This window comes from Gadus macrocephalus, chromosome 1, assembly GCF_031168955.1.
Source record: "Gadus macrocephalus chromosome 1, ASM3116895v1".
NCBI classification, from domain to species: domain Eukaryota; kingdom Metazoa; phylum Chordata; class Actinopteri; order Gadiformes; family Gadidae; genus Gadus; species Gadus macrocephalus.
In genome coordinates this window covers 1,540,001-1,562,675 of record NC_082382.1, presented here as the reverse complement: position 1 = coordinate 1,562,675, position 22,675 = coordinate 1,540,001, and the positions used below count along the sequence as shown (strand labels likewise).

The 22,675-nt window shown below is 39.4% G+C and overlaps 33 non-coding genes across 33 annotated transcripts; all 33 read left to right on the top strand.

Moving 5' to 3' along the window:
- The first annotated feature begins 669 nt into the window (after window positions 1-669).
- Window positions 670-751, top strand: trnas-uga (transfer RNA serine (anticodon UGA)). Its single transcript has one exon. It is a non-coding gene; the product is annotated as a tRNA-Ser (tRNA).
- A 320-nt stretch (window positions 752-1,071) lies between these two features.
- Window positions 1,072-1,153, top strand: trnas-cga (transfer RNA serine (anticodon CGA)). The gene has a single exon. It is a non-coding gene; the product is annotated as a tRNA-Ser (tRNA).
- A 650-nt stretch (window positions 1,154-1,803) lies between these two features.
- trnas-uga (transfer RNA serine (anticodon UGA)) lies at window positions 1,804-1,885 on the top strand. Its single transcript has one exon. It is a non-coding gene; the product is annotated as a tRNA-Ser (tRNA).
- A 333-nt stretch (window positions 1,886-2,218) lies between these two features.
- trnas-cga (transfer RNA serine (anticodon CGA)) lies at window positions 2,219-2,300 on the top strand. The gene has a single exon. It is a non-coding gene; the product is annotated as a tRNA-Ser (tRNA).
- A 1,065-nt stretch (window positions 2,301-3,365) lies between these two features.
- trnas-cga (transfer RNA serine (anticodon CGA)) lies at window positions 3,366-3,447 on the top strand. Its single transcript has one exon. It is a non-coding gene; the product is annotated as a tRNA-Ser (tRNA).
- A 650-nt stretch (window positions 3,448-4,097) lies between these two features.
- On the top strand, window positions 4,098-4,179 carry trnas-uga (transfer RNA serine (anticodon UGA)). Its single transcript has one exon. It is a non-coding gene; the product is annotated as a tRNA-Ser (tRNA).
- Window positions 4,180-4,512: 333 nt separating this feature from the next.
- On the top strand, window positions 4,513-4,594 carry trnas-cga (transfer RNA serine (anticodon CGA)). Its single transcript has one exon. It is a non-coding gene; the product is annotated as a tRNA-Ser (tRNA).
- A 650-nt stretch (window positions 4,595-5,244) lies between these two features.
- trnas-uga (transfer RNA serine (anticodon UGA)) lies at window positions 5,245-5,326 on the top strand. The gene has a single exon. It is a non-coding gene; the product is annotated as a tRNA-Ser (tRNA).
- A 333-nt stretch (window positions 5,327-5,659) lies between these two features.
- Window positions 5,660-5,741, top strand: trnas-cga (transfer RNA serine (anticodon CGA)). Its single transcript has one exon. It is a non-coding gene; the product is annotated as a tRNA-Ser (tRNA).
- A 650-nt stretch (window positions 5,742-6,391) lies between these two features.
- trnas-uga (transfer RNA serine (anticodon UGA)) lies at window positions 6,392-6,473 on the top strand. The gene has a single exon. It is a non-coding gene; the product is annotated as a tRNA-Ser (tRNA).
- Window positions 6,474-6,806: 333 nt separating this feature from the next.
- Window positions 6,807-6,888, top strand: trnas-cga (transfer RNA serine (anticodon CGA)). The gene has a single exon. It is a non-coding gene; the product is annotated as a tRNA-Ser (tRNA).
- Window positions 6,889-7,953: 1,065 nt separating this feature from the next.
- Window positions 7,954-8,035, top strand: trnas-cga (transfer RNA serine (anticodon CGA)). Its single transcript has one exon. It is a non-coding gene; the product is annotated as a tRNA-Ser (tRNA).
- Window positions 8,036-8,685: 650 nt separating this feature from the next.
- Window positions 8,686-8,767, top strand: trnas-uga (transfer RNA serine (anticodon UGA)). The gene has a single exon. It is a non-coding gene; the product is annotated as a tRNA-Ser (tRNA).
- Window positions 8,768-9,100: 333 nt separating this feature from the next.
- trnas-cga (transfer RNA serine (anticodon CGA)) lies at window positions 9,101-9,182 on the top strand. Its single transcript has one exon. It is a non-coding gene; the product is annotated as a tRNA-Ser (tRNA).
- Window positions 9,183-9,832: 650 nt separating this feature from the next.
- On the top strand, window positions 9,833-9,914 carry trnas-uga (transfer RNA serine (anticodon UGA)). The gene has a single exon. It is a non-coding gene; the product is annotated as a tRNA-Ser (tRNA).
- Window positions 9,915-10,247: 333 nt separating this feature from the next.
- On the top strand, window positions 10,248-10,329 carry trnas-cga (transfer RNA serine (anticodon CGA)). The gene has a single exon. It is a non-coding gene; the product is annotated as a tRNA-Ser (tRNA).
- Window positions 10,330-12,126: 1,797 nt separating this feature from the next.
- trnas-uga (transfer RNA serine (anticodon UGA)) lies at window positions 12,127-12,208 on the top strand. Its single transcript has one exon. It is a non-coding gene; the product is annotated as a tRNA-Ser (tRNA).
- Window positions 12,209-12,541: 333 nt separating this feature from the next.
- On the top strand, window positions 12,542-12,623 carry trnas-cga (transfer RNA serine (anticodon CGA)). The gene has a single exon. It is a non-coding gene; the product is annotated as a tRNA-Ser (tRNA).
- A 627-nt stretch (window positions 12,624-13,250) lies between these two features.
- Window positions 13,251-13,332, top strand: trnas-uga (transfer RNA serine (anticodon UGA)). Its single transcript has one exon. It is a non-coding gene; the product is annotated as a tRNA-Ser (tRNA).
- Window positions 13,333-13,665: 333 nt separating this feature from the next.
- trnas-cga (transfer RNA serine (anticodon CGA)) lies at window positions 13,666-13,747 on the top strand. Its single transcript has one exon. It is a non-coding gene; the product is annotated as a tRNA-Ser (tRNA).
- A 650-nt stretch (window positions 13,748-14,397) lies between these two features.
- Window positions 14,398-14,479, top strand: trnas-uga (transfer RNA serine (anticodon UGA)). Its single transcript has one exon. It is a non-coding gene; the product is annotated as a tRNA-Ser (tRNA).
- A 333-nt stretch (window positions 14,480-14,812) lies between these two features.
- Window positions 14,813-14,894, top strand: trnas-cga (transfer RNA serine (anticodon CGA)). Its single transcript has one exon. It is a non-coding gene; the product is annotated as a tRNA-Ser (tRNA).
- A 627-nt stretch (window positions 14,895-15,521) lies between these two features.
- On the top strand, window positions 15,522-15,603 carry trnas-uga (transfer RNA serine (anticodon UGA)). Its single transcript has one exon. It is a non-coding gene; the product is annotated as a tRNA-Ser (tRNA).
- Window positions 15,604-15,936: 333 nt separating this feature from the next.
- trnas-cga (transfer RNA serine (anticodon CGA)) lies at window positions 15,937-16,018 on the top strand. The gene has a single exon. It is a non-coding gene; the product is annotated as a tRNA-Ser (tRNA).
- A 650-nt stretch (window positions 16,019-16,668) lies between these two features.
- On the top strand, window positions 16,669-16,750 carry trnas-uga (transfer RNA serine (anticodon UGA)). Its single transcript has one exon. It is a non-coding gene; the product is annotated as a tRNA-Ser (tRNA).
- Window positions 16,751-17,083: 333 nt separating this feature from the next.
- Window positions 17,084-17,165, top strand: trnas-cga (transfer RNA serine (anticodon CGA)). Its single transcript has one exon. It is a non-coding gene; the product is annotated as a tRNA-Ser (tRNA).
- Window positions 17,166-17,815: 650 nt separating this feature from the next.
- trnas-uga (transfer RNA serine (anticodon UGA)) lies at window positions 17,816-17,897 on the top strand. The gene has a single exon. It is a non-coding gene; the product is annotated as a tRNA-Ser (tRNA).
- A 333-nt stretch (window positions 17,898-18,230) lies between these two features.
- On the top strand, window positions 18,231-18,312 carry trnas-cga (transfer RNA serine (anticodon CGA)). Its single transcript has one exon. It is a non-coding gene; the product is annotated as a tRNA-Ser (tRNA).
- Window positions 18,313-18,962: 650 nt separating this feature from the next.
- Window positions 18,963-19,044, top strand: trnas-uga (transfer RNA serine (anticodon UGA)). The gene has a single exon. It is a non-coding gene; the product is annotated as a tRNA-Ser (tRNA).
- Window positions 19,045-19,364: 320 nt separating this feature from the next.
- trnas-cga (transfer RNA serine (anticodon CGA)) lies at window positions 19,365-19,446 on the top strand. The gene has a single exon. It is a non-coding gene; the product is annotated as a tRNA-Ser (tRNA).
- A 627-nt stretch (window positions 19,447-20,073) lies between these two features.
- Window positions 20,074-20,155, top strand: trnas-uga (transfer RNA serine (anticodon UGA)). The gene has a single exon. It is a non-coding gene; the product is annotated as a tRNA-Ser (tRNA).
- A 1,052-nt stretch (window positions 20,156-21,207) lies between these two features.
- On the top strand, window positions 21,208-21,289 carry trnas-uga (transfer RNA serine (anticodon UGA)). Its single transcript has one exon. It is a non-coding gene; the product is annotated as a tRNA-Ser (tRNA).
- A 1,052-nt stretch (window positions 21,290-22,341) lies between these two features.
- Window positions 22,342-22,423, top strand: trnas-uga (transfer RNA serine (anticodon UGA)). Its single transcript has one exon. It is a non-coding gene; the product is annotated as a tRNA-Ser (tRNA).
- Window positions 22,424-22,675: the final 252 nt, after the last annotated feature.

Below are 22,675 nucleotides of genomic sequence, written 5' to 3'. Positions count from 1 at the left end.
TCGAATCCTGCTCACAGCGAATCTTTACAATGGAACCATGCAGTCCTCATTTGATTATCTCAAAGGAGAAATTTAAAGTTGTGGATTCATTCCTTTACTTGTGAACCTCCGCGATGAAGATTGTTAAAACACTTGCTATACTGGGTATGGAGGACCGTCTTTGTTCACTGCATGTAATTGGGAAACTTTTGCCAATAAAATCTGGGTTTACACCAAAAATATGAATCTGTTATGAAGCAGTGTTTAAGGCATTAGACTCGAAAGCTCAGTGGGAATAGCGAAAGCTCAAATACTTCACATATACCTGTCTGCTGAGATTTTTGACTAGATCAACCAATCGACAAGCCCTAGCGATTCTTAAAGGCCATTCCAACTTGACCAACAGATGTTCCCTTTGTTTCATTCATTAAGGTCTTATGATGAGAGAGGGGTAGTGAATTTACATCCAAAATCCAACGGTTTCGATCCGGGCCGGCGCAAATTCTACCTGGGGCATCTTATTAGAAACTAATCCGGTTATGGAAAATTTGTCTTGTCAATTTGACAAACAAAAATGAAGTTTGAAACTGGAAACAGATGTTTCAATGTGTAACAAGGGCCACTTTAATCTATCCTAGGTCCCCTGGGACTCTTTTTGAATAAATTGCCATTTGGGTACATGTCAATTGAGCTGTGATGGCCGAGTGGTTAAGGCGTTGGACTTGAAATCCAATGGGTGTTACCCGCGTAGGTTCAAATCCTGCTCACAGCGTTGTATGTTAATATTGTGTGTGGAGTTTTGAGTGTCTTGACATGACATCTGCCCAAACTAGGTGGGTAAGAAGATGAAGTCGAAATCCAATGCTGTTATCGCTGAAAATGGTCATGTCTTGCACTCAGCTGTCAACTCTAAATTTCATTTAATTAGGTCAAGGAAAGAACGGATGATAATTAATTTGTGGTTTCAATTTGATATACCTCTATGAAGATGTTTGAACTGATGTTTTATTCTGTGTTCAAGAACTTCTATATTTTCAACGCTTGTCATCTGGGACGTTTTTTCAAATTTCCCATCGGTAATCATAAATTGCCGCTGTGATGGCCGAGAGGTTAAGGCGTTGGACTCGAAATCCAATGGGGTTTCCCCGCGCAGGTTCAAATCCTGCTCATAGCGACACATTTCAATGGAACCATTCCGTCCTCATTTGATTATCTCAAAGGAGTAATTTAAAGTTGTGGATTCATTCCTTTACTTTTGAACCTCCACTATGATGATTGTTAAAACACTTGTTATACTGGGTATGGAGGACCGTCTTTGTTCAATGCATGGAATTGGGAAACTTTTGCCAATAAAATCCGGGTTTACACCAAAAATATGAATCTGTTATGAAGCAGTGTTTAAGGCATTAGACTCGAAAGCTCAGTGGGAATAGGGAAAGCTCAAATACTTCACATATACCTGTCTGCTGAGATTTTTGACTAGATCAACCAATCGACAAGCCCTAGCGATTCTTAAAGGCCATTCCAACTTGACCGACAGATGTTCCCTTTGTTTCATTCATAAAGGTCTTATGATGAGAGAGGGGTAATGAATTTACATCCAAAATCCAACGGTTTCGATCCGGGCCGGCGCAAATTCTACCAGGGGCATCTTATTAGAAACTAATCCGGTTATGGAAAATTTGTCTTGTAAATTTGATAAACAAAAATGAAGTTTGAAGCTGGAAACAGATGTTTCAATGTGTAACAAGGGCCACTTTAATCTATCCTAGGTCCCTTGGGTCTCTTTTTGAATAAATTGCCATTTGGGTACATGTCAAATGCGCTGTGATGGCCGAGTGGTTAAGGCGTTGGACTTGAATTTCAATGGGTAATACCCGCGCAGGTTAAAATCCTGCTCACAGCGTTGTATGTTAATATTCCGTGTTGAGTTTTGAGTTTCTTGACATGACATCTGCCCAAACTAGGTGGGTAAGAAGATGTAGTCAAAATCCGATGCTGTTATCGCCGAAAATGTTCTTATCTTGCTCACAGCTATTAACTCTAAATCAATCAAAAAATTGTCATTTAATTAGGTCAAGGAAAGAACGGATGATAATTAATTTGTGGTTTCAATTTGATATACCTCTATGAAGATGTTTGAACTGATGTTTTATTCTGTGTTCAAGAACTTCTATATTTTCAACGCTTGTCATCTGGGACGTTTTTTCAAATTTCCCATCGGTATTCAAAAATTGCCGCTGTGATGGCCGAGAGGTTAAGGCGTTGGACTCGAAATCCAATGGGGTTTCCCCGCGCAGGTTTGAATCCTGCTCACAGCGAATCTTTTCAATGGAACCATTCAGTCCTCATTTGATTATCTCAAAGGAGAAATTTAAAGTTGTGGATTCATTCCTTTGCTTGTGAACCTCCGCGATGAAGATTGTTAAAACACTTGCTATACTGGGTATGGAGGACCGTCTTTGTTCACTGCATGTAATTGGGAAACTTTTGCCAATAAAATCCGGGTTTACACCAAAAATATGAATCTGTTATGAAGCAGTGTTTAAGGCATTAGACTCGAAAGCTCAGTGGGAATAGCGAAAGCTCAAATACTTCACATATACCTGTCTGCTGAGATTTTTGACTAGATCAACCAATCGACAAGCCCTAGCGATTCTTAAAGGCCATTCCAACTTGACCAACAGATGTTCCCTTTGTTTCATTCATTAAGGTCTTATGATGAGAGAGGGGTAATGAATTTACATCCAAAATCCAACGGTTTCGATCCGGGCCGGCGCAAATTCTACCAGGGGCATCTTATTAGAAACTAATCCGGTTATGGAAAATTTGTCTTGTAAATTTGATAAACAAAAATGAAGTTTGAAGCTGGAAACAGATGTTTCAATGTGTAACAAGGGCCACTTTAATCTATCCTAGGTCCCTTGGGTCTCTTTTTGAATAAATTGCCATTTGGGTACATGTCAAATGAGCTGTGATGGCCGAGTGGTTAAGGCGTTTGACTTGAATTTCAATGGGTAATACCCGCGCAGGTTAAAATCCTGCTCACAGCGTTGTATGTTAATATTCCGTGTTGAGTTTTGAGTTTCTTGACATGACATCTGCCCAAACTAGGTGGGTAAGAAGATGTAGTCAAAATCCGATGCTGTTATCGCCGAAAATGTTCTTATCTTGCTCACAGCTATTAACTCTAAATCAATCAAAAAATTGTCATTTATATAGGTCAAGGAAATAAAGGATGATAATGAATTTGTGGTTTCACGTGGATATACCTCTATGAAGATGTTTGAACTGATGTTTTATTCTGCGTTTGAGAACTTCTATATTTTCAACGCTTGTCATCTGCGACGATTTTTCAAATTTCCTATTGTTGTATTTGTAATGACGCTGTGATGGCCGAGAGGTTAAGGCGTTGGACTCGAAATCCAATGGGGTTTCCCCGCGCAGGTTCGAATCCTGCTCACAGCGAATCTTTTCAATGGAACCATTCAGTCCTCATTTGATTATCTCAAAGGAGAAATTTAAAGTTGTGGATTCATTCCTTTGCTTGTGAACCTCCGCGATGAAGATTGTTAAAACACTTGCTATACTGGGTATGGAGGACCGTCTTTGTTCACTGCATGTAATTGGGAAACTTTTGCCAATAAAATCCGGGTTTACACCAAAAATATGAATCTGTTATGAAGCAGTGTTTAAGGCATTAGACTCGAAAGCTCAGTGGGAATAGCGAAAGCTCAAATACTTCACATATACCTGTCTGCTGAGATTTTTGACTAGATCAACCAATCGACAAGCCCTAGCGATTCTTAAAGGCCATTCCAACTTGACCAACAGATGTTCCCTTTGTTTCATTCATTAAGGTCTTATGATGAGAGAGGGGTAATGAATTTACATCCAAAATCCAACGGTTTCGATCCGGGCCGGCGCAAATTCTACCAGGGGCATCTTATTAGAAACTAATCCGGTTATGGAAAATTTGTCTTGTAAATTTGATAAACAAAAATGAAGTTTGAAGCTGGAAACAGATGTTTCAATGTGTAACAAGGGCCACTTTAATCTATCCTAGGTCCCTTGGGTCTCTTTTTGAATAAATTGCCATTTGGGTACATGTCAAATGAGCTGTGATGGCCGAGTGGTTAAGGCGTTGGACTTGAATTTCAATGGGTAATACCCGCGCAGGTTAAAATCCTGCTCACAGCGTTGTATGTTAATATTCCGTGTTGAGTTTTGAGTTTCTTGACATGACATCTGCCCAAACTAGGTGGGTAAGAAGATGTAGTCAAAATCCGATGCTGTTATCGCCGAAAATGTTCTTATCTTGCTCACAGCTATTAACTCTAAATCAATCAAAAAATTGTCATTTATATAGGTCAAGGAAATAAAGGATGATAATGAATTTGTGGTTTCACGTGGATATACCTCTATGAAGATGTTTGAACTGATGTTTTATTCTGCGTTTGAGAACTTCTATATTTTCAACGCTTGTCATCTGCGACGATTTTTCAAATTTCCTATTGTTGTATTTGTAATGACGCTGTGATGGCCGAGAGGTTAAGGCGTTGGACTCGAAATCCAATGGGGTTTCCCCGCGCAGGTTCGAATCCTGCTCACAGCGAATCTTTTCAATGGAACCATTCAGTCCTCATTTGATTATCTCAAAGGAGAAATTTAAAGTTGTGGATTCATTCCTTTGCTTGTGAACCTCCGCGATGAAGATTGTTAAAACACTTGCTATACTGGGTATGGAGGACCGTCTTTGTTCACTGCATGTAATTGGGAAACTTTTGCCAATAAAATCCGGGTTTACACCAAAAATATGAATCTGTTATGAAGCAGTGTTTAAGGCATTAGACTCGAAAGCTCAGTGGGAATAGCGAAAGCTCAAATACTTCACATATACCTGTCTGCTGAGATTTTTGACTAGATCAACCAATCGACAAGCCCTAGCGATTCTTAAAGGCCATTCCAACTTGACCAACAGATGTTCCCTTTGTTTCATTCATTAAGGTCTTATGATGAGAGAGGGGTAATGAATTTACATCCAAAATCCAACGGTTTCGATCCGGGCCGGCGCAAATTCTACCAGGGGCATCTTATTAGAAACTAATCCGGTTATGGAAAATTTGTCTTGTAAATTTGATAAACAAAAATGAAGTTTGAAGCTGGAAACAGATGTTTCAATGTGTAACAAGGGCCACTTTAATCTATCCTAGGTCCCTTGGGTCTCTTTTTGAATAAATTGCCATTTGGGTACATGTCAAATGAGCTGTGATGGCCGAGTGGTTAAGGCGTTGGACTTGAATTTCAATGGGTAATACCCGCGCAGGTTAAAATCCTGCTCACAGCGTTGTATGTTAATATTCCGTGTTGAGTTTTGAGTTTCTTGACATGACATCTGCCCAAACTAGGTGGGTAAGAAGATGTAGTCAAAATCCGATGCTGTTATCGCCGAAAATGTTCTTATCTTGCTCACAGCTATTAACTCTAAATCAATCAAAAAATTGTCATTTATATAGGTCAAGGAAATAAAGGATGATAATGAATTTGTGGTTTCACGTGGATATACCTCTATGAAGATGTTTGAACTGATGTTTTATTCTGCGTTTGAGAACTTCTATATTTTCAACGCTTGTCATCTGCGACGATTTTTCAAATTTCCTATTGTTGTATTTGTATTGACGCTGTGATGGCCGAGAGGTTAAGGCGTTGGACTCGAAATCCAATGGGGTTTCCCCGCGCAGGTTCGAATCCTGCTCACAGCGAATCTTTTCAATGGAACCATTCAGTCCTCATTTGATTATCTCAAAGGAGAAATTTAAAGTTGTGGATTCATTCCTTTACTTGTGAACCTCCGCGATGAAGATTGTTAAAACACTTGCTATACTGGGTATGGAGGACCGTCTTTGTTCACTGCATGTAATTGGGAAACTTTTGCCAATAAAATCCGGGTTTACACCAAAAATATGAATCTGTTATGAAGCAGTGTTTAAGGCATTAGACTCGAAAGCTCAGTGGGAATAGCGAAAGCTCAAATACTTCACATATACCTGTCTGCTGAGATTTTTGACTAGATCAACCAATCGACAAGCCCTAGCGATTCTTAAAGGCCATTCCAACTTGACCAACAGATGTTCCCTTTGTTTCATTCATTAAGGTCTTATGATGAGAGAGGGGTAATGAATTTACATCCAAAATCCAACGGTTTCGATCCAGGCCGGCGCAAATTCTACCAGGGGCATCTTATTAGAAACTAATCCGGTTATGGAAAATTTGTCTTGTAAATTTGATAAACAAAAATGAAGTTTGAAGCTGGAAACAGATGTTTCAATGTGTAACAAGGGCCACTTTAATCTATCCTAGGTCCCTTGGGTCTCTTTTTGAATAAATTGCCATTTGGGTACATGTCAAATGAGCTGTGATGGCCGAGTGGTTAAGGCGTTGGACTTGAATTTCAATGGGTAATACCCGCGCAGGTTAAAATCCTGCTCACAGCGTTGTATGTTAATATTCCGTGTTGAGTTTTGAGTTTCTTGACATGACATCTGCCCAAACTAGGTGGGTAAGAAGATGTAGTCAAAATCCGATGCTGTTATCGCCGAAAATGTTCTTATCTTGCTCACAGCTATTAACTCTAAATCAATCAAAAAATTGTCATTTATATAGGTCAAGGAAATAAAGGATGATAATGAATTTGTGGTTTCACGTGGATATACCTCTATGAAGATGTTTGAACTGATGTTTTATTCTGCGTTTGAGAACTTCTATATTTTCAACGCTTGTCATCTGCGACGATTTTTCAAATTTCCTATTGTTGTATTTGTATTGACGCTGTGATGGCCGAGAGGTTAAGGCGTTGGACTCGAAATCCAATGGGGTATCCCCGCGCAGGTTCGAATCCTGCTCACAGCGAATCTTTTCAATGGAACCATTCAGTCCTCATTTGATTATCTCAAAGGAGAAATTTAAAGTTGTGGATTCATTCCTTTACTTGTGAACCTCCGCGATGAAGATTGTTAAAACACTTGCTATACTGGGTATGGAGGACCGTCTTTGTTCACTGCATGTAATTGGGAAACTTTTGCCAATAAAATCCGGGTTTACACCAAAAATATGAATCTGTTATGAAGCAGTGTTTAAGGCATTAGACTCGAAAGCTCAGTGGGAATAGCGAAAGCTCAAATACTTCACATATACCTGTCTGCTGAGATTTTTGACTAGATCAACCAATCGACAAGCCCTAGCGATTCTTAAAGGCCATTCCAACTTGACCAACAGATGTTCCCTTTGTTTCATTCATTAAGGTCTTATGATGAGAGAGGGGTAGTGAATTTACATCCAAAATCCAACGGTTTCGATCCGGGCCGGTGCAAATTCTACCTGGGGCATCTTATTAGAAACTAATCCGGTTATGGAAAATTTGTCTTGCAAATTTGACAAACAAAAATGAAGTTTGAAACTGGAAACAGATGTTTCAATGTGTAACAAGGGCCACTTTAATCTATCCTAGGTCCCTTGGGTCTCTTTTTGAATAAATTGCCATTTGGGTACATGTCAAATGAGCTGTGATGGCCGAGTGGTTAAGGCGTTTGACTTGAATTTCAATGGGTAATACCCGCGCAGGTTAAAATCCTGCTCACAGCGTTGTATGTTAATATTCCGTGTTGAGTTTTGAGTTTCTTGACATGACATCTGCCCAAACTAGGTGGGTAAGAAGATGTAGTCAAAATCCGATGCTGTTATCGCCGAAAATGTTCTTATCTTGCTCACAGCTATTAACTCTAAATCAATCAAAAAATTGTCATTTATATAGGTCAAGGAAATAAAGGATGATAATGAATTTGTGGTTTCACGTGGATATACCTCTATGAAGATGTTTGAACTGATGTTTTATTCTGCGTTTGAGAACTTCTATATTTTCAACGCTTGTCATCTGCGACGATTTTTCAAATTTCCTATTGTTGTATTTGTAATGACGCTGTGATGGCCGAGAGGTTAAGGCGTTGGACTCGAAATCCAATGGGGTTTCCCCGCGCAGGTTCGAATCCTGCTCACAGCGAATCTTTTCAATGGAACCATTCAGTCCTCATTTGATTATCTCAAAGGAGAAATTTAAAGTTGTGGATTCATTCCTTTGCTTGTGAACCTCCGCGATGAAGATTGTTAAAACACTTGCTATACTGGGTATGGAGGACCGTCTTTGTTCACTGCATGTAATTGGGAAACTTTTGCCAATAAAATCCGGGTTTACACCAAAAATATGAATCTGTTATGAAGCAGTGTTTAAGGCATTAGACTCGAAAGCTCAGTGGGAATAGCGAAAGCTCAAATACTTCACATATACCTGTCTGCTGAGATTTTTGACTAGATCAACCAATCGACAAGCCCTAGCGATTCTTAAAGGCCATTCCAACTTGACCAACAGATGTTCCCTTTGTTTCATTCATTAAGGTCTTATGATGAGAGAGGGGTAATGAATTTACATCCAAAATCCAACGGTTTCGATCCGGGCCGGCGCAAATTCTACCAGGGGCATCTTATTAGAAACTAATCCGGTTATGGAAAATTTGTCTTGTAAATTTGATAAACAAAAATGAAGTTTGAAGCTGGAAACAGATGTTTCAATGTGTAACAAGGGCCACTTTAATCTATCCTAGGTCCCTTGGGTCTCTTTTTGAATAAATTGCCATTTGGGTACATGTCAAATGAGCTGTGATGGCCGAGTGGTTAAGGCGTTGGACTTGAATTTCAATGGGTAATACCCGCGCAGGTTAAAATCCTGCTCACAGCGTTGTATGTTAATATTCCGTGTTGAGTTTTGAGTTTCTTGACATGACATCTGCCCAAACTAGGTGGGTAAGAAGATGTAGTCAAAATCCGATGCTGTTATCGCCGAAAATGTTCTTATCTTGCTCACAGCTATTAACTCTAAATCAATCAAAAAATTGTCATTTATATAGGTCAAGGAAATAAAGGATGATAATGAATTTGTGGTTTCACGTGGATATACCTCTATGAAGATGTTTGAACTGATGTTTTATTCTGCGTTTGAGAACTTCTATATTTTCAACGCTTGTCATCTGCGACGATTTTTCAAATTTCCTATTGTTGTATTTGTAATGACGCTGTGATGGCCGAGAGGTTAAGGCGTTGGACTCGAAATCCAATGGGGTTTCCCCGCGCAGGTTCGAATCCTGCTCACAGCGAATCTTTTCAATGGAACCATTCAGTCCTCATTTGATTATCTCAAAGGAGAAATTTAAAGTTGTGGATTCATTCCTTTGCTTGTGAACCTCCGCGATGAAGATTGTTAAAACACTTGCTATACTGGGTATGGAGGACCGTCTTTGTTCACTGCATGTAATTGGGAAACTTTTGCCAATAAAATCCGGGTTTACACCAAAAATATGAATCTGTTATGAAGCAGTGTTTAAGGCATTAGACTCGAAAGCTCAGTGGGAATAGCGAAAGCTCAAATACTTCACATATACCTGTCTGCTGAGATTTTTGACTAGATCAACCAATCGACAAGCCCTAGCGATTCTTAAAGGCCATTCCAACTTGACCAACAGATGTTCCCTTTGTTTCATTCATTAAGGTCTTATGATGAGAGAGGGGTAATGAATTTACATCCAAAATCCAACGGTTTCGATCCGGGCCGGCGCAAATTCTACCAGGGGCATCTTATTAGAAACTAATCCGGTTATGGAAAATTTGTCTTGTAAATTTGATAAACAAAAATGAAGTTTGAAGCTGGAAACAGATGTTTCAATGTGTAACAAGGGCCACTTTAATCTATCCTAGGTCCCTTGGGTCTCTTTTTGAATAAATTGCCATTTGGGTACATGTCAAATGAGCTGTGATGGCCGAGTGGTTAAGGCGTTGGACTTGAATTTCAATGGGTAATACCCGCGCAGGTTAAAATCCTGCTCACAGCGTTGTATGTTAATATTCCGTGTTGAGTTTTGAGTTTCTTGACATGACATCTGCCCAAACTAGGTGGGTAAGAAGATGTAGTCAAAATCCGATGCTGTTATCGCCGAAAATGTTCTTATCTTGCTCACAGCTATTAACTCTAAATCAATCAAAAAATTGTCATTTATATAGGTCAAGGAAATAAAGGATGATAATGAATTTGTGGTTTCACGTGGATATACCTCTATGAAGATGTTTGAACTGATGTTTTATTCTGCGTTTGAGAACTTCTATATTTTCAACGCTTGTCATCTGCGACGATTTTTCAAATTTCCTATTGTTGTATTTGTATTGACGCTGTGATGGCCGAGAGGTTAAGGCGTTGGACTCGAAATCCAATGGGGTTTCCCCGCGCAGGTTCGAATCCTGCTCACAGCGAATCTTTTCAATGGAACCATTCAGTCCTCATTTGATTATCTCAAAGGAGAAATTTAAAGTTGTGGATTCATTCCTTTACTTGTGAACCTCCGCGATGAAGATTGTTAAAACACTTGCTATACTGGGTATGGAGGACCGTCTTTGTTCACTGCATGTAATTGGGAAACTTTTGCCAATAAAATCCGGGTTTACACCAAAAATATGAATCTGTTATGAAGCAGTGTTTAAGGCATTAGACTCGAAAGCTCAGTGGGAATAGCGAAAGCTCAAATACTTCACATATACCTGTCTGCTGAGATTTTTGACTAGATCAACCAATCGACAAGCCCTAGCGATTCTTAAAGGCCATTCCAACTTGACCAACAGATGTTCCCTTTGTTTCATTCATTAAGGTCTTATGATGAGAGAGGGGTAGTGAATTTACATCCAAAATCCAACGGTTTCGATCCGGGCCGGTGCAAATTCTACCTGGGGCATCTTATTAGAAACTAATCCGGTTATGGAAAATTTGTCTTGCAAATTTGATAAACAAAAATGAAGTTTGAAACTGGAAACAGATGTTTCAATGTGTAACAAGGGCCACTTTAATCTATCCTAGGTCCCTTGGGTCTCTTTTTGAATAAATTGCAATTTGGGTACATGTCAAATGAGCTGTGATGGCCGAGTGGTTAAGGCGTTTGACTTGAATTTCAATGGGTAATACCCGCGCAGGTTAAAATCCTGCTCACAGCGTTGTATGTTAATATTCCGTGTTGAGTTTTGAGTTTCTTGACATGACATCTGCCCAAACTAGGTGGGTAAGAAGATGTAGTCAAAATCCGATGCTGTTATCGCCGAAAATGTTCTTATCTTGCTCACAGCTATTAACTCTAAATCAATCAAAAAATTGTCATTTATATAGGTCAAGGAAATAAAGGATGATAATGAATTTGTGGTTTCACGTGGATATACCTCTATGAAGATGTTTGAACTGATGTTTTATTCTGCGTTTGAGAACTTCTATATTTTCAACGCTTGTCATCTGCGACGATTTTTCAAATTTCCTATTGTTGTATTTGTAATGACGCTGTGATGGCCGAGAGGTTAAGGTGTTGGACTCGAAATCCAATGGGGTTTCCCCGCGCAGGTTTGAATCCTGCTCACAGCGAATCTTTTCAATGGAACCATTCAGTCCTCATTTGATTATCTCAAAGGAGAAATTTAAAGTTGTGGATTCATTCCTTTGCTTGTGAACCTCCGCGATGAAGATTGTTAAAACACTTGCTATACTGGGTATGGAGGACCGTCTTTGTTCACTGCATGTAATTGGGAAACTTTTGCCAATAAAATCCGGGTTTACACCAAAAATATGAATCTGTTATGAAGCAGTGTTTAAGGCATTAGACTCGAAAGCTCAGTGGGAATAGCGAAAGCTCAAATACTTCACATATACCTGTCTGCTGAGATTTTTGACTAGATCAACCAATCGACAAGCCCTAGCGATTCTTAAAGGCCATTCCAACTTGACCAACAGATGTTCCCTTTGTTTCATTCATTAAGGTCTTATGATGAGAGAGGGGTAATGAATTTACATCCAAAATCCAACGGTTTCGATCCGGGCCGGCGCAAATTCTACCAGGGGCATCTTATTAGAAACTAATCCGGTTATGGAAAATTTGTCTTGTAAATTTGATAAACAAAAATGAAGTTTGAAGCTGGAAACAGATGTTTCAATGTGTAACAAGGGCCACTTTAATCTATCCTAGGTCCCTTGGGTCTCTTTTTGAATAAATTGCCATTTGGGTACATGTCAAATGAGCTGTGATGGCCGAGTGGTTAAGGCGTTGGACTTGAATTTCAATGGGTAATACCCGCGCAGGTTAAAATCCTGCTCACAGCGTTGTATGTTAATATTCCGTGTTGAGTTTTGAGTTTCTTGACATGACATCTGCCCAAACTAGGTGGGTAAGAAGATGTAGTCAAAATCCGATGCTGTTATCGCCGAAAATGTTCTTATCTTGCTCACAGCTATTAACTCTAAATCAATCAAAAAATTGTCATTTATATAGGTCAAGGAAATAAAGGATGATAATGAATTTGTGGTTTCACGTGGATATACCTCTATGAAGATGTTTGAACTGATGTTTTATTCTGCGTTTGAGAACTTCTATATTTTCAACGCTTGTCATCTGCGACGATTTTTCAAATTTCCTATTGTTGTATGTGTATTGACGCTGTGATGGCCGAGAGGTTAAGGCGTTGGACTCGAAATCCAATGGGGTTTCCCCGCGCAGGTTCGAATCCTGCTCACAGCGAATCTATTCAATGGAACCATTCAGTCCTCATTTGATTATCTCAAAGGAGAAATTTAAAGTTGTGGATTCATTCCTTTACTTGTGAACCTCCGCGATGAAGATTGTTAAAACACTTGCTATACTGGGTATGAAGGACCGTCTTTGTTCACTGCATGTAATTGGGAAACTTTTGCCAATAAAATCCGGGTTTACACCAAAAATATGAATCTGTTATGAAGCAGTGTTTAAGGCATTAGACTCGAAAGCTCAGTGGGAATAGCGAAAGCTCAAATACTTCACATATACCTGTCTGCTGAGATTTTTGACTAGATCAACCAATCGACAAGCCCTAGCGATTCTTAAAGGCCATTCCAACTTGACCAACAGATGTTCCCTTTGTTTCATTCATTAAGGTCTTATGATGAGAGAGGGGTAGTGAATTTACATCCAAAATCCACCTGGGGATTTTGGGCATCTTATTAGAAACTAATCCGGCTATGGAAAATTTGTCTTGCAAATTTGACAAACAAAAATGAAGTTTGAAACTGGAAACAGATGTTTCAATGTGTAACAAGGGACACTTTAATGTATCCTAGGTCCCCTGGGACTCTTTTTGAATAAATTGCCATTTGGGTACATGTCAATTGAGCTGTGATGGCCGAGTGGTTAAGGCGTTGGACTTGAATTTCAATGGGTAATACCCGCGCAGGTTAAAATCCTGCTCACAGCGTTGTATGTTAATATTCCGTGTTGAGTTTTGAGTTTCTTGACATGACATCTGCCCAAACTAGGTGGGTAAGAAGATGTAGTCAAAATCCGATGCTGTTATCGCCGAAAATGTTCTTATCTTGCTCACAGCTATTAACTCTAAATCAATCAAAAAATTGTCATTTATATAGGTCAAGGAAATAAAGGATGATAATGAATTTGTGGTTTCACGTGGATATACCTCTATGAAGATGTTTGAACTGATGTTTTATTCTGCGTTTGAGAACTTCTATATTTTCAACGCTTGTCATCTGCGACGATTTTTCAAATTTCCTATTGTTGTATGTGTATTGACGCTGTGATGGCCGAGAGGTTAAGGCGTTGGACTCGAAATCCAATGGGGTATCCCCGCGCAGGTTCGAATCCTGCTCACAGCGATTCTTTTCAATGGAACCATGCAGTCCTCATTTGATTATCTCAAAGGAGAAATTTAAAGTTGTGGATTCATTCCTTTACTTGTGAACCTCCGCGATGAAGATTGTTAAAACACTTGCTATACTGGGTATGGAGGACCGTCTTTATTCACTGCATGGAATTGGGAAACTTTTGCCAATAAAATCCGGGTTTACACCAAAAATATGAATCTGTTATGAAGCAGTGTTTAAGGCATTAGACTCGAAAGCTCAGTGGGAATAGCGAAAGCTCAAATACTTCACATATACCTGTCTGCTGAGATTTTTGACTAGATCAACCAATCGACAAGCCCTAGCGATTCTTAAAGGCCATTCCAACTTGACCAACAGATGTTCCCTTTGTTTCATTCATTAAGGTCTTATGATGAGAGAGGGGTAGTGAATTTACATCCAAAATCCAACGGTTTCGATCCGGGCCGGCGCAAATTCTACCTGGGGCATCTTATTAGAAACTAATCCGGTTATGGAAAATTTGTCTTGTCAATTTGACAAACAAAAATGAAGTTTGAAACTGGAAACAGATGTTTCAATGTGTAACAAGGGCCACTTTAATCTATCCTACGTCCCCTGGGACTCTTTTTGAATAAATTGCCATTTGGGTACATGTCAAATGAGCTGTGATGGCCGAGTGGTTAAGGCGTTGGACTTGAATTTCAATGGGTAATACCCGCGCAGGTTAAAATCCTGCTCACAGCGTTGTATGTTAATATTCCGTGTTGAGTTTTGAGTTTCTTGACATGACATCTGCCCAAACTAGGTGGGTAAGAAGATGTAGTCAAAATCCGATGCTGTTATCGCCGAAAATGTTCTTATCTTGCTCACAGCTATTAACTCTAAATCAATCAAAAAATTGTCATTTATATAGGTCAAGGAAATAAAGGATGATAATGAATTTGTGGTTTCACGTGGATATACCTCTATGAAGATGTTTGAACTGATGTTTTATTCTGCGTTTGAGAACTTCTATATTTTCAACGCTTGTCATCTGCGACGATTTTTCAAATTTCCTATTGTTGTATGTGTATTGACGCTGTGATGGCCGAGAGGTTAAGGCGTTGGACTCGAAATCCAATGGGGTTTCCCCGCGCAGGTTCGAATCCTGCTCACAGCGAATCTTTTCAATGGAACCATTCAGTCCTCATTTGATTATCTCAAAGGAGAAATTTAAAGTTGTGGATTCATTCCTTTACTTGTGAACCTCCGCGATGAAGATTGTTAAAACACTTGCTATACTGGGTATGAAGGACCGTCTTTGTTCACTGCATGTAATTGGGAAACTTTTGCCAATAAAATCCGGGTTTACACCAAAAATATGAATCTGTTATGAAGCAGTGTTTAAGGCATTAGACTCGAAAGCTCAGTGGGAATAGCGAAAGCTCAAATACTTCACATATACCTGTCTGCTGAGATTTTTGACTAGATCAACCAATCGACAAGCCCTAGCGATTCTTAAAGGCCATTCCAACTTGACCAACAGATGTTCCCTTTGTTTCATTCATTAAGGTCTTATGATGAGAGAGGGGTAGTGAATTTACATCCAAAATCCACCTGGGGATTTTGGGCATCTTATTAGAAACTAATCCGGCTATGGAAAATTTGTCTTGCAAATTTGACAAACAAAAATGAAGTTTGAAACTGGAAACAGATGTTTCAATGTGTAACAAGGGACACTTTAATGTATCCTAGGTCCCCTGGGACTCTTTTTGAATAAATTGCCATTTGGGTACATGTCAATTGAGCTGTGATGGCCGAGTGGTTAAGGCGTTGGACTTGAATTTCAATGGGTAATACCCGCGCAGGTTAAAATCCTGCTCACAGCGTTGTATGTTAATATTCCGTGTTGAGTTTTGAGTTTCTTGACATGACATCTGCCCAAACTAGGTGGGTAAGAAGATGTAGTCAAAATCCGATGCTGTTATCGCCGAAAATGTTCTTATCTTGCTCACAGCTATTAACTCTAAATCAATCAAAAAATTGTCATTTATATAGGTCAAGGAAATAAAGGATGATAATGAATTTGTGGTTTCACGTGGATATACCTCTATGAAGATGTTTGAACTGATGTTTTATTCTGCGTTTGAGAACTTCTATATTTTCAACGCTTGTCATCTGCGACGATTTTTCAAATTTCCTATTGTTGTATGTGTATTGACGCTGTGATGGCCGAGAGGTTAAGGCGTTGGACTCGAAATCCAATGGGGTTTCCCCGCGCAGGTTCGAATCCTGCTCACAGCGAATCTTTTCAATGGAACCATTCAGTCCTCATTTGATTATCTCAAAGGAGAAATTTAAAGTTGTGGATTCATTCCTTTACTTGTGAACCTCCGCGATGAAGATTGTTAAAACACTTGCTATACTGGGTATGAAGGACCGTCTTTGTTCACTGCATGTAATTGGGAAACTTTTGCCAATAAAATCCGGGTTTACACCAAAAATATGAATCTGTTATGAAGCAGTGTTTAAGGCATTAGACTCGAAAGCTCAGTGGGAATAGCGAAAGCTCAAATACTTCACATATACCTGTCTGCTGAGATTTTTGACTAGATCAACCAATCGACAAGCCCTAGCGATTCTTAAAGGCCATTCCAACTTGACCAACAGATGTTCCCTTTGTTTCATTCATTAAGGTCTTATGATGAGAGAGGGGTAGTGAATTTACATCCAAAATCCAACGGTTTCGATCCGGGCCGGCGCAAATTCTACCTGGGGCATCTTATTAGAAACTAATCCGGTTATGGAAAATTTGTCTTGCAAATTTGACAAACAAAAATGAAGTTTGAAACTGGAAACAGATGTTTCAATGTGTAACAAGGGCCACATTAATCTATCCTAGGTCCCTTGGGTCTCTTTTTGAATAAATTGCCATTTGGGTACATGTCAAATGAGCTGTGATGGCCGAGTGGTTAAGGCGTTGGACTTGAATTTCAATGGGTAATACCCGCGCAGGTTAAAATCCTGCTCACAGCGTTGTATGTTAATATTCCGTGTTGAGTTTTGAGTTTCTTGACATGACATCTGCCCAAACTAGGTGGGTAAGAAGATGTAGTCAAAATCCGATGCTGTTATCGCCGAAAATGTTCTTATCTTGCTCACAGCTATTAACTCTAAATCAATCAAAAAATTGTCATTTATATAGGTCAAGGAAATAAAGGATGATAATGAATTTGTGGTTTCACGTGGATATACCTCTATGAAGATGTTTGAACTGATGTTTTATTCTGCGTTTGAGAACTTCTATATTTTCAACGCTTGTCATCTGCGACGATTTTTCAAATTTCCTATTGTTGTATGTGTATTGACGCTGTGATGGCCGAGAGGTTAAGGCGTTGGACTCGAAATCCAATGGGGTTTCCCCGCGCAGGTTCGAATCCTGCTCATAGCGAAACATTTCAATGGAACTATTCCGTCCTCATTTGATTATCTCAAAGGAGTAATTTAAAGTTGTGGATTCATTCCTTTACTTTTGAACCTCCGCTATGATGATTGTTAAAACACTTGTTATACTGGGTATGGAGGACCGTCTTTGTTCACTGCATGTAATTGGGAAACTTTTGCCAATAAAATCCGGGTTTACACCAAAAATATTAATCTGTTATGAAGCAGTGTTAAAGGCATTAGACTCGAAAGCTCAGTGGGAAGAGGGAAAGCTCAAATACTTCACATATACCTGTCTGCTGAGATTTTTGACTAGATCAACCAATCGACAAGCCCTAGCGATTCTTAAAGGCCATTCCAACTTGACCAACAGATGTTCCCTTTGTTTCATTCATCAAGGTCTTATGATGAGAGAGGGGTAGTGAATTTACATCCAAAATCCAACGGTTTCGATCCGGGCCGGCGCAAATTCTACCTGGGGCATCTTATTAGAAACTAATCCGGCTATGGAAAATTTGTCTTGTAAATTTGACAAACAAAAATGAAGTTTGAAACTGGAAACAGATGTTTCAATGTGTAACAAGGGCCACTTTCATCTATCCTAGGTCCCTTGGGACTCTTTTTGAATAAATTGCCATTTGGGTACTTGTCAAATGAGCTGTGATGGCCGAGTGGTTAAGGCGTTGGACTTGAAATCCAATGGGTATTACCCGCGTAGGTTCAAATCCTGCTCACAGCGTTGTATGTTAATATTCCGTGTTGAGTTTTGAGTTTCTTGACATGACATCTGCCCAAACTAGGTGGGTAAGAAGATGTAGTCAAAATCCGATGCTGTTATCGCCTAAAATGTTCTAAACTTGCTCACAGCTATTAACTCTAAATCAATCAAAAAATTGTCATTTATATAGGTCAAGGAAATAAAGGATGATAATGAATTTGTGGTTTCACGTTGATATACCTCTATGAAGATGTTTGAACTGATGTTTTATTCTGCGTTTAAGAACTTCTATATTTTCAACGCTTGTCATCTGCGACGTTTTTTCAAATTTCCCATCTGTGTTTATAAATTGCTGCTGTGATGGCCGAGAGGTTAAGGCGTTGGACTCGAAATCCAATGGGGTTTCCCCGCGCAGGTTCGAATCCTGCTCACAGCGATTCTTTTCAATGGAACCATGCAGTCCTCATTTGATTATCTCAAAGGAGAAATTTAAAGTTGTGGATTCATTCCTTTACTTGTGAACCTCCGCGATGAAGATTGTTAAAACACTTGCTATACTGGGTATGGAGGACCGTCTTTATTCACTGCATGGAATTGGGAAACTTTTGCCAATAAAATCCGGGTTTACACCAAAAATATGAATCTGTTATGAAGCAGTGTTTAAGGCATTAGACTCGAAAGCTCAGTGGGAATAGCGAAAGCTCAAATACTTCACATATACCTGTCTGCTGAGATTTTTGACTAGATCAACCAATCGACAAGCCCTAGCGATTCTTAAAGGCCATTCCAACTTGACCAACAGATGTTCCCTTTGTTTCATTCATTAAGGTCTTATGATGAGAGAGGGGTAGTGAATTTACATCCAAAATCCAACGGTTTCGATCCGGGCCGGCGCAAATTCTACCTGGGGCATCTTATTAGAAACTAATCCGGTTATGGAAAATTTGTCTTGTCAATTTGACAAACAAAAATGAAATTTGAAACTGGAAACAGATGTTTCAATGTGTAACAAGGGCCACTTTAATCTATCCTAGGTCCCCTGGGACTCTTTTTGAATAAATTGCCATTTGGGTACATGTCAATTGAGCTGTGATGGCCGAGTGGTTAAGGCGTTGGACTTGAAATCCAATGGGCGTTACCCGCGTAGGTTCAAATCCTGCTCACAGCGTTGTATGTTAATATTGTCTGTGGAGTTTTGAGTGTCTTGACATGACATCTGCCCAAACTAGGTGGGTAAGAAGATGAAGTCGAAATCCAATGCTGTTATCGCTGAAAATGGTCATGTCTTGCACTCAGCTGTCAACTCTAAATTTCATTTAATTAGGTCAAGGAAAGAACGGATGATAATTAATTTGTGGTTTCAATTTGAAATACCTCTATGAAGATGTTTGAACTGATGTTTTATTCTGTGTTCAAGAACTTCTATATTTTCAACGCTTGTCATCTGGGACGTTTTTTCAAATTTCCCATCGGTATTCATAAATTGCCGCTGTGATGGCCGAGAGGTTAAGGCGTTGGACTCGAAATCCAATGGGGTTTCCCCGCGCAGGTTCGAATCCTGCTCACAGCGAATCATTTCAATGGAACCATTCAGTCCTCATTTGATTATCTCAAAGGAGAAATTTAAAGTTGTGGATTCATTCCTTTACTTGTGAACCTCCGCGATGAAGATTGTTAAAACACTTGCTATACTGGGTATGGAGGACCGTCTTTGTTCACTGCATGTAATTGGGAAACTTTTGCCAATAAAATCCGGGTTTACACCAAAAATATGAATCTGTTATGAAGCAGTGTTTAAGGCATTAGACTCGAAAGCTCAGTGGGAATAGCGAAAGCTCAAATACTTCACATATACCTGTCTGCTGAGATTTTTGACTAGATCAACCAATCGACAAGCCCTAGCGATTCTTAAAGGCCATTCCAACTTGACCAACAGATGTTCCCTTTGTTTCATTCATCAAGGTCTTATGATGAGAGAGGGGTAGTGAATTTACATCCAAAATCCACCTGGGGATTTTGGGCATCTTATTAGAAACTAATCCGGTTATGGAAAATTTGTCTTGCAAATTTGACAAACAAAAATGAAGTTTGAAACTGGAAACAGATGTTTCAATGTGTAACAAGGGCCACTTTAATCTATCCTAGGTCCCCTGGGACTCTTTTTGAATAAATTGCCATTTGGGTACATGTCAATTGAGCTGTGATGGCCGAGTGGTTAAGGCGTTGGACTTGAAATCCAATGGGTGTTACCCGCGTAGGTTCAAATCCTGCTTACAGCGTTGTGTGTTAATATTGTGTGTGGAGTTTTGAGTGTCTTGACATGACATCTGCCCAAACTAGGTGGGTAAGAAGATGAAGTCGAAATCCAATGCTGTTAACGCTGAAAATGGTTATGTCTTGCACTCAGCTGTCAACTCAAAATTTCATTTAATTAGGTCAAGGAAAGAACGGATGATAATTAATTTGTGGTTTCAATTTGATATACCTCTATGAAGATGTTTGAACTGATGTTTTATTCTGCGTTCAAGAACTTCTATATTTTCAACGCTTGTCATCTGGGACGTTTTTTCAAATTTCCCATCGGTATTCAAAAATTGCCGCTGTGATGGCCGAGAGGTTAAGGCGTTGGACTCGAAATCCAATGTGGTTTCCCCGCGCAGGTTCAAATCCTGCTCATAGCGAAACATTACAATGGAACTATTCCGTCCTCATTTGATTATCTCAAAGGAGTAATTTAAAGTTGTGGATTCATTCCTTTACTTTTGAACCTCCGCTATGATGATTGTTAAAACACTTGTTATACTGGGTATGGAGGACCGTCTTTGTTCACTGCATGTAATTGGGAAACTTTTGCCAATAAAATCCGGGTTTACACCAAAAATATTAATCTGTTATGAAGCAGTGTTTAAGGCATTAGACTCGAAAGCTCAGTGGGAAGAGGGAAAGCTCAAATACTTCACATATACCTGTCTGCTGAGATTTTTGACTAGATCAACCAATCGACAAGCCCTAGCGATTCTTAAAGGCCATTCCAACTTGACCAACAGATGTTACCTTTGTTTCATTCATCAAGGTCTTATGATGAGAGAGGGGTAGTGAATTTACATCCAAAATCCAACGGTTTCGATCCGGGCCGGCGCAAATTCTACCTGGGGCATCTTATTAGAAACTAATCCGGTTATGGAAAATTTGTCTTGTAAATTTGACAAACAAAAATGAAGTTTGAAACTGGAAACAGATGTTTCAATGTGTAACAAGGGCCACTTTAATCTATCCTAGGTCCCCTGGGACTCTTTTTGAATAAATTGCCATTTGGGTACATGTCAATTGAGCTGTGATGGCCGAGTGGTTAAGGCGTTGGACTTGAAATCCAATGGGTGTTACCCGCGTAGGTTCAAATCCTGCTCACAGCGATGTATGATAATATTGTGTGTGGAGTTTTGAGTGTCTTCACATGACATCTGCCCAAACTAGGTGGGTAAGAAGATGAAGTCGAAATCGAATGCTGTTATCGCTTAAAATGGTCATGTCTTGCACTCAGCTGTCAACTCTAAATTTCATTTAATTAGGTCAAGGAAAGAACGGATGATAATTAATTTGTGGTTTCAATTTGATATACCTCTATGAAGATGTTTGAACTGATGTTTTATTCTGTGTTCAAGAACTTCTATATTTTCAACGCTCGTCATCTGGGACGTTTTTTCAAATTTCCCATCGGTATTCATAATTTGCCGCTGTGATGGCCGAGAGGTTAAGGCGTTGGACTCGAAATCCAATGGGGTTTCCCCGCGTAGGTTCAAATCCTGCTCATAGCGACACATTTCAATGGAACCGTTCCGTCCTCATTTGATTATCTCAAAGGAGTAATTTAAAGTTGTGGATTCATTCCTTTACTTTTGAACCTCCGCTATGATGATTGTTAAAACACTTGTTATACTGGGTATGGAGGACCGTCTTTGTTCACTGCATGTAATTGGGAAACTTTTGCCAATAAAATCCGGGTTTACACCAAAAATATGAATCTGTTATGAAGCAGTGTTTAAGGCATTAGACTCGAAAGCTCAGTGGGAATAGGGAAAGCTCAAATACTTCACATATACCTGTCTGCTGAGATTTTTGACTAGATCAACCAATCGACAAGCCCTAGCGATTCTTAAAGGCCATTCCAACTTGACCGACAGATGTTCCCTTTGTTTCATTCATCAAGGTCTTATGATGAGAGAGGGGTAGTGAATTTACATCCAAAATCCAACGGTTTCGATCCGGGCCGGCGCAAATTCTACCTGGGGCATCTTATTAGAAACTAATCCGGTTAGGGAAAATTTGTTTTATATATTTGACAAACAAAAATGAAGTTTGAAACTGGAAACAGATGTTTCAATGTGTAACAAGGGCCACTTTAATCTATCTTAGGTCCCCTGGGACTCTTTTAGAATAAATTGCCATTTGGGTACATGTCAATTGAGCTGTGATGGCCGAGTGGTTAAGGCGTTGGACTTGAAATCCAATGGGTATTACCCGCGTAGGTTCAAATCCTGCTCACAGAGTTGTATGTTGATATTGTGAGTGGAGTTTTGAGTGTCTTGACATGACATCTGCCCAAACTAGGTGGGTAAGAAGATGTAGTCAAAATCCGATGCTGATATCGCCGAAAATGGTCATGTCTTGCACTCAGCTGTCAACTCTAAATTTCATTTAATTAGGTCAAGGAAAGAACGGATGATAATTAATTTGTGGTTTCAATTTGATATACCTCTATGAAGATGTTTGAACTGATGTTTTATTCTGCGTTTAAGAAC